The sequence below is a fragment of the Henckelia pumila genome, chromosome 2 (genome assembly GCF_033568475.1).
Source record: "Henckelia pumila isolate YLH828 chromosome 2, ASM3356847v2, whole genome shotgun sequence".
Lineage (NCBI taxonomy): Eukaryota > Viridiplantae > Streptophyta > Magnoliopsida > Lamiales > Gesneriaceae > Henckelia > Henckelia pumila.
In genome coordinates this window covers 25,691,241-25,699,678 of record NC_133121.1, presented here as the reverse complement: position 1 = coordinate 25,699,678, position 8,438 = coordinate 25,691,241, and the positions used below count along the sequence as shown (strand labels likewise).

Below are 8,438 nucleotides of genomic sequence, written 5' to 3'. Positions count from 1 at the left end.
TCTCTTCTTTGTCACTTATTCCAAAATAGTCCATCGAGTTCTCGAGCCACCAAAATGGTCCCTAATGTTTTATATTTTTTTCCCATTTGATCCATGTCGTTAGATGCACGTTAAAAAAAAAACTCAAATCCATATATCACGTTGCAGCAGGTTTCTTTCTCATTTTCCCCCAAATTGGGAACCCTTCTTCTTCGTTTTTGCCCTCAAATCAAAACCCTAGAACTCAGAATACAAATTCAAAGCGGCCAAAGTCAAAGCTCACAAAGGTAACTTAGCTTCCAGTAGCCACCACACGCACTGTTGGCCTGTTGTTGTGGGTGAACAAGGAAGAGTAATTCTATTTATTTCTTTCAAGAAGAACTTCATTCAATGGTAAAATCTCAGTTGTATTTTGTTTTCATTATTTTTGTATAGTATTTAATTCTTTGAACACAAAAATAGTGGGCAAGATCAAGGTTTAGCCGATATTTAAAAATCTAATTTAGAGGTTGATGGTCTTCAAGTTGCTATCCTACTGATTTTTTGCTCTTCGATTTTATTTTTATGTGTTTAGGGTTTGGATTTGGGGCATACTTGAAGTGGAGACTTTTCAATTTGAGAAAAAGGTTATAATTTGACGATGTGGAGATGTGGACGTTTTTTTTTAGAGTAACACTCTTGTCAAACGATTTCATCCGTGAGACGGGTCAACCCTACCCTTATTTATAATAATAAGTAATACTTTTGACATAAAATATAATATTTTTAATGGATAACTCATATAAGAGACTCGTCTAAAAAAAAGACCCTTGAGACCGTCTCATAAGAGTTTTTGTCTTTTTTAAAAAATTCATCTAACGACAGAGATCAAATGAGAAAAAAAATATGAAACATTAAAGATTATTTTACCGGTCCAAAAACTCGAAACAAAATAGTAGGTGTGGCAAAAATTTTCGAAATCCCGACCCTTCCCGAATCCCATCCCATTCCCGTCCCGAAAAAATCCCAACCCGAAATTTTCTCAACCCGAACTTTCGTGATTTTTCCCATCCCAATTAATATCGAGATAGAGATCGGGAATAAAACCTTATCCCGACGGGATTCCCGACCCGTCCCAAAATAATATAATAATATATTTTATCAATAACTTTATTAATATAATAAGCTAAATATTATTAGGTTTCAACTCATATAACACTTAATTGTGGACTTAATTCGCATAATTTTTATTGTTGGAACGATAAAATTGTAAAATAACGAAATAACATTTTATTTTTGTGATTTTTTTTTAAAATAAATTAATAATTTAATTAATTCATGTTTATAATTATCTAATTATAATAAATATGTAGAACAAGACTCAAGAGATTAATTTGACAATCTATTTAACAAAATTTATTTAGTAATTGTATCCAAACATTTTATTAATAATTATCCGATACATTTTTTCACTTAACAAAACCTTGAAACATTATCCAAAATATTTTTATATTATATTTTTTAAGTTAAAATATCCCTAATGTTTCTTTTTTTTTTTTCTCATTTGATTGATGTCGTTACTATTTTGAAGGGGCGGAATAAGGTCGGACCCGTCCCGTAAACCTGCTTAACTTTCGTTTCGAAAAGAATATGAAATTTTTTTTTTCTCCCGATTTCGCACCCGAAACATTTCGGAACCCGACTATTCAGAATCCCGATAGAAAATCCCAAAATATAAAAAAAATGAGATTATTTTATTAAATATAAATAATCTCATTTTTTTTATATTTTGGGATTTTCTCATCGGGATTCTGAATAGTCGGGTTCCGAAATGTTTCGGGTACGAAATCGGGAGAAAAAAAAAATTTCATATTCTTTTCGAAACGAAAGTTAAGCAGGTTTACGGGACGAGTCCGACCTTATTCCGCCCCTTCAAAATAGTAACGACATCAATCAAATGAGAAAAAAAAAAAAGAAACATTAGGGATATTTTAGCGGTACGATAGAATCAATGAAATAAAAAAACCAAACACCAAACCTTACCCTTTCTAGTCACCTCCGGCTCCCGACCAGCACCAATCAGCCGTCGTCGCCGCTCTTACTCCGACGGGAACAACCCGGAGACCACCCTGGATGTTAGCCCAAGGCCCCATGAACTCGATTATGCTCTGAATCCAAGAAACAATGAGGTCAAATTGTGCGAGCCATCGCCCGTTTCGATCGGAATTGTACTTCTTTGTTTGCTCCGGCTAATTTGCTCCGATTTCTGGTTTATTCGTGGTCTTCTAGCTACCCTTTGAAATTAGTATAATACTTGAATTTAGGGTTCATGACAGATACCCGAATCTTCTTTGTTGCGCTGCGAACTTAATTCTTGTGCTTTCCGTTGAAACGATGGAGCTCACATGAAGACCCGATACATTTTTAGGTTAATTGCGTGCTCTTTACAGTTTCCTTTTACGGTATAAATTTTGTTTGCACGATTCTTGCAATGGGTCGTTATCGTGGAATTTTCGTTCGGAAGAAGATCCAAGTCAAAGGTCTTAGCTTTTGTTTCAATTTCGTTTTACCTTTTTGTATCATCTTGCATGTTGCATATGCTGATGGGTGCATAATATCTTTGGTATTTTAATCCTCTGCTAAGATTTATAGCATTAAAAGTTAGCTTTGCTGTTTTGTTGTTTGTTTGGGTTATACGGGGACATAATTTATTTGATTTAATAGTCCTTTGCGCAATGCCATACATGAAGCCGAAGGAGTTCATTTCTCAGTATTGGGCTATGGTTTTGTAAATTTGTGTTTTTTAAAGTTTGAAGCATTGTCAAGAATATTTTGTTTTGTGCAAAAATGAATGAGTTGTGCTATTGTCTGACTAATCTTTATTGCTCCTGATTTTCTGCATTATGTGATGCCATGAGGTTTTTCCTTTTTTCTGATAGATCGACTGGAACTGTCTTTATTTTTCAATCACTTTTCCTTTTCTTTCTTTGTACGATTCAATCAGTATATGTCTCTTCATTTCATCAATTATTCGGTTTTTTTTTTTTTTTTTGCAGATCAAATCAGAGAGAAAAAAGAGCCCATCAAGTATGGGTTATTGTGCAGTGTGCACTCTAGTATGGGGGTAAGTCCGGGTAGTTCCTATATTTACCCATTTTCTTTTCCAATTGCTTAAAGAGTTGAATCATTTCCACCCGAAAAGACTGTTGTGTAATTGGATCCGGTGGAGGCTCTGTCGGGTGTGTATTTATAATATATTAACGATTTAGCTTCCAATTGTGTCTTAAAGTTATTATTTGCATTTTCAGATGGGGCAAGTTTATTTTCTAAGCATGCAAAAACTTTTTGAAACCATCTTGACTGCCATGCCTATCTCATATCCGGTGGAGTCCTACCGATGACCTGAAAGTCGTTCTCTTTGATTCTTTAAATTGAATATTGATCCCATGTTAGAGGGGCGAGATTTTCAAAAGCACTGTACTGGAAAATACTTTGATTATTGGCGCGGTGTCGATAATTGTGTAAGCCCCATCATCTAATTGACTCTCTGTTAAACCTTTCCCATATTTTTTGGAGAAAATAAATCACTTCATTCTGATTTGACTTTTGAATTTTTTACATTAACAGGCCGCAACCAAGCTATTTTCGCACTAACCTTCACTAGCCATTGGTATGCCGCAACCAAGGTATTTTTTCATCTTAAATAACAGATTATAACTTCATTGCTTAGTGCTATAGTAGTATCAGATTAAACTCTTTTTTCTTTAAAGATGAAGAAATTCAGTTGTTTGATGTCTTCTAGCTGCATGAGATGGAATTTGTCATCATGATTGTCATACTAGCCTTAGTCTCAGCTAATTGGAGACGACTCGGTTCAATCAATAAAACCATAAAATCTTGTTGATTTGGATATCCCAGCTAATGGCTAATATCTTTCTTATATTAATACTATCCGTATTTCATGTCTGATGATACTGATTAGTTTAGGAGATAAACCCAAGACAATGTGATCCATTAAATGATGTTTTACTCTTCATGGAGACAGTAGCCATTAGCCCAGGCAGCACGACAATGGATCTTGTACCTAATAAAATACCTTGAATTGGTAATCGACGAACCAATTTTCTTCAATAAACCGAACCGAATCCACCCCAAAAATATTTCTGTGTATCAAAGAAAAACAGTGAGATGACTCCGCCCGAAGGCGAAGCCACTCCGACGCTCAAGTCAGTATAATATTCAACAGGAAATGTATTAAAATTGCGTATGAAATGCATATATGAAAAGCGTACTATACGGGTTAGGAGTCATCTCACCACATGTCGTTTATTTTAAATGAATTCTTGTAGGTTTTGAACAACATGAAAGTTCTAAATTTACAGGAAAAAGAGGCCAAAGTTGACGAGGAAGATAGCCTTTTATGGATTTCTTTGTGGTTTGTTCAGTAGCTTGTTTACATTAACCAATCTCTCATAAACCATGTGAACGAACAACATTAATGTTTAATGCATGATCAATTAACAGGGAGACATCATGTGATCTAATAAAAAAACACTGGATGAACTTTAATTCAATTGATTCTATCTTATAGTTCTTAACAAGTTTTGATGATAACTCTTAATTGACAGTGATTAATCGAGAACTACCTGTTGATTTTCCTGAATTTAATCTTCTGGGCCAGGCGATGGCAGCAGAATTGAAAAGCAAAGACAGGAATAGAGGCAGTCGTCTCGGGTAGTAGCCGTGGGAGCAGTGCCAGCGTAAAAGGATTTGGAGGCGTCATAGAGGAGAGACAAAGCAGTAAAAAGTCTGACTCTAGCTGGTTTTCACATGTAACTATAAAAATCAAGTAGATACGCATTTTTACCATCTAGGAACCAAGGAGAGTACACTTTTTTGCAGGAAGAAAAACAGTGAATGTATCAACTTTCTTTGAACTGTAGAAAGTATCATACACTATCTGCTGTTGAAATCTGAGAACATTTATAATCAATTCTCTTTTTTTTTTTGAAAGTATTTATAATCCATTCTCAATTCAATGTTGTCCATAACTTATCTAAAAATTTATCATCTCATGTAAGTTTTTTTTCTTTTTCTTATTGTATTATTAATCAATTATTTAAATTTATATTTTATAATAGTCTTGTGTGTTTCCACCCCTAAGGTGACCTGCATGTACATACATATATATGTGAAGTATTCCTTTTTTTTTTAGGAGGATTTATTTTCAGCCTATTTTTTTTCATATTTTTTTCCTTTTCATCTTCTTTAACATCTTTGTTTTTTCCCCCATTTTATTTTAGCCTTTTTCACTTTTTTTAACATAGAAAGACACAATAATTGTTCTTACAGTTGTCTCCTCCTTCTTCCCTCTAAAATCATTGTTTTTTGTATGTTAAAACGCTAAGACTTGTGAGAAGTTTTATACTTTTGATCATGGAGATGAAATTGACAAAATGATTTTACAAAAATTATAAATCAACCTAAATGCTTCAAATCTATCCGTTCTTGTAGCTTAACTGCTCATTAAGGCCGGCGACGCCTTCATTGTTCTTGCTACCATTCTTATGTATTATTTCTTTAAACTCACAAATTCACGAGTATTAGTAGAGGGTGTCTTAAGATAACCAAAGTAACACATCCAGTTCTATCACATATTGGAATACTAAGTTCATTACACCAATAAATCATGATTACATTATATATTTATGCATTTTCTTATATTATTACTATGCATTCTACGTCTGTCAATATTGATTTGATCAGGTAAATAAATCTCATAATTAATATTGTGATCCACGGTGCTTTGCTTAGATGAATAATATGATATGAGCATAAAGTTCATCTAAATTGCATAACATAAAACAATGCATCATAGGATATGTGCATAAAGTTCATTTGAATTGCAGAACATATCATGGTATTGGATGCATGAACTATGAAATATGACGAGTACGTACCGCGGACCTAATGCCGTTCTAATTGATTGATAATCGATTATTCAAATACGCGGATAAAAATCTTTTCGTGATTTATGATTTTAAAAAAAAAATCATACAAATACTCATGAATATTTGAATTTAAATAAATAATACACAAGAATTGCAGCAAGAATAATGAAGGCGGCATCGACCTTAATGAGCAGTTAGCTACAAGAAATGATAGATTTAAAGCATTTGGGTTGACTTGTAATTTTTGTAAAATCATTTTGTCAATCTCATCTCCATGATCAAAAGTGTAAAATTTCTCACAAATCTCGAGGTTTTAACATACAAGAAACAAGGGTTTTAGAGGGAAGGAGGAGGAGGCAACTGTAAAAACAATTATTGCATCTTCCTATGTTAAAGAAAGTGTTTAGAAATATATGTAAGCATGTACATGCAAGTCACCCTAGCTAGGGGAAAACACAAATGAAGGGCTACATCATTCTTCATTTACACTTCTACAAGTAATATAGATATAGACTACTATCATGATAACTTATTCGAAAAAAAATTTTTATCCGCGTTTATGAATAATCAATTAGAACAGCGTATGTACTCAAATGTTAAGTGTATGACATGTTATATATAGTTCAAAAAAAGTTGATGAATTATTTTTCCTCTAGCAAAAAAATGTACTCATCCTGGTTCATTGATGGAAAAAATGCATATCTAGCTACTGTATGTTTAAAGATAAATGTGAACCAATTTAGAGTTTGAATAGTTCTTGCCTCGTCTCTCCTCTGAGATGCCTCCAATTAATCCTTTGCGCTGGCACTGCTCCCACGGTTGGTTATTCCTTTGTCTTGATGGGAGACCTTCTTCAGTTCCTTCCCTTTTCCCATAGTCCTCCGATCCTACAGAAGAGAAGAGAAGAGAAGCCTCGTCAAATTAAAATCAAATTACAGTACAGAATCCAATTGTTTAAGAGGAAATTAAAAGAAGCATGCATGTATCAAGACGTACACAATATTCCCACAGATTACAAGAACATCGATCCTTTTGCGCGCCTTTTTCCTCAACTTATTTTCTGCAAGATTTCTTCCGCAACGACGCTTCCCTCTTGGCGTCAAGCACTGCACAAAACTATCATCAACACGCTACTTATAATACTGATCCCGAGCCGCATGTGTTTTAATTTAAATTTATGATCAAATATTCATGATTCAAAAAATACGTACCGATTCCAGATGTTATAACAATTTTGCCTCGATCTCATATTGGTATCCGTGTATTAAAAGAGATCATGATTTTTTATTTAATTTGTTTCCTGCCCTCGATCGTATACCATCCAAATCTCTCCAACCTGAAACAAATACACCACTAGAAATTGACAATTCTGGAACAAGATCATTGATCATGATGTTAATGTCAAAGAACAGATCATTCGATCTGTCCCCCTGCATATATAAGAAATCCGTCCAATCGATAACAAAATTAAGTTCAGTTCGTTCAAAGGGATTATTCATTCAAGATTGGTTTAATACAAACAAGCTATGCATTAAGAAGCAATTCTCAACCGATCGAATAAATTAAACCACAAAGAAATCCATAACTTTGGCCTCTTTTTCCTGTAATTAAAATCAAAACAAATTAGTTTTTCTTGCAGAAAAAAAACTGCCTAGACAAAATCAAATTACACTACATAATCCAAGTTTGAGCGGAAAACAAGAATATATGCATGCATCAAGATTCAAACAATTAAAACCCCGGCCGTGATTCATAACTGAATCTATATCAAAAGTAAAAATCCCACAAGTTCTTGACTACCTGCACGTTCAAAAATCTGAAACTCGGAAACATGTAATCCAAACCTTCAACAAAAAAAAAACGCAAAAAGAGTAATGAAAACGGAAATTAAGATGATTAGAACCAGAACCATCAAAAGGGTCAGTAATCGAAATCCCTGTACAGAAGGCCATTAAAGATCGTAGACTATTTTTGATCAAAATCGTAGACTACGCACAAAATCTTGGCAGGGAGAACTGAAACGAGAGTCTAAGAGGCAAAAGGAAGAAAACCAAGTGGAGAGAACAAACAAGAAAGGCCTCTCTGCTTTCTTGCTGTTCAAGAAGAAGATGAAAACAACTAGCTATGATTTCCTCGAGAGATATATATATTAATATATATAGCATGCGATTATATATCTATGTAGAAAGCGAGAAGAAAAAAATATCTATAGTGTATTTTAATTTTTTTAAAAAATATCATTGAGATTTCAAACAGAAAATATATATATATATCATTGTAAAATCCTTTCATATTTTTTTAATAAAGAAAATTGGTGTAATTTGAGAAGAAAATAGACGGACCTATACGTCAGTTTGATATATATTTGAATAAATGACAAGTTTCTTTAAAATTGGGAGGATTGATCGATTGTGTAGATGAAGTATTTTAAAATTTATTATTGTTACCATAAAAGATAATAATATTTCATCCATTTTTTTTCTTTTATTTTTTTTGGGGATTCTACACAAGATCCAAGCAATATTGTAG

The 8,438-nt window shown here is 33.4% G+C and overlaps 2 long non-coding RNA genes across 3 annotated transcripts; one reads left to right on the top strand and one right to left on the bottom strand.

Annotated features, from left to right (window-relative positions):
* The first annotated feature begins 1,939 nt into the window (after positions 1 to 1,939).
* Positions 1,940 to 5,024, top strand: LOC140882876 (uncharacterized). Of its 2 annotated transcripts, none has more exons than XR_012150294.1 (5): positions 1,940 to 2,386; positions 3,015 to 3,082; positions 3,267 to 3,479; positions 3,586 to 3,644; positions 4,587 to 5,024. It is a non-coding gene; the product is annotated as an uncharacterized lncRNA (long non-coding RNA). The 2 variants fall into 2 exon arrangements; XR_012150295.1 differs by having other exon boundaries at positions 1,940 to 2,498.
* A 1,641-nt stretch (positions 5,025 to 6,665) lies between these two features.
* On the bottom strand, positions 6,666 to 7,513 carry LOC140885533 (uncharacterized). Its single transcript, XR_012150986.1, has 3 exons — positions 7,121 to 7,513; positions 6,906 to 7,015; positions 6,666 to 6,796 (listed from the first exon to the last, which is right to left on the bottom strand). It is a non-coding gene; the product is annotated as an uncharacterized lncRNA (long non-coding RNA).
* Positions 7,514 to 8,438: the final 925 nt, after the last annotated feature.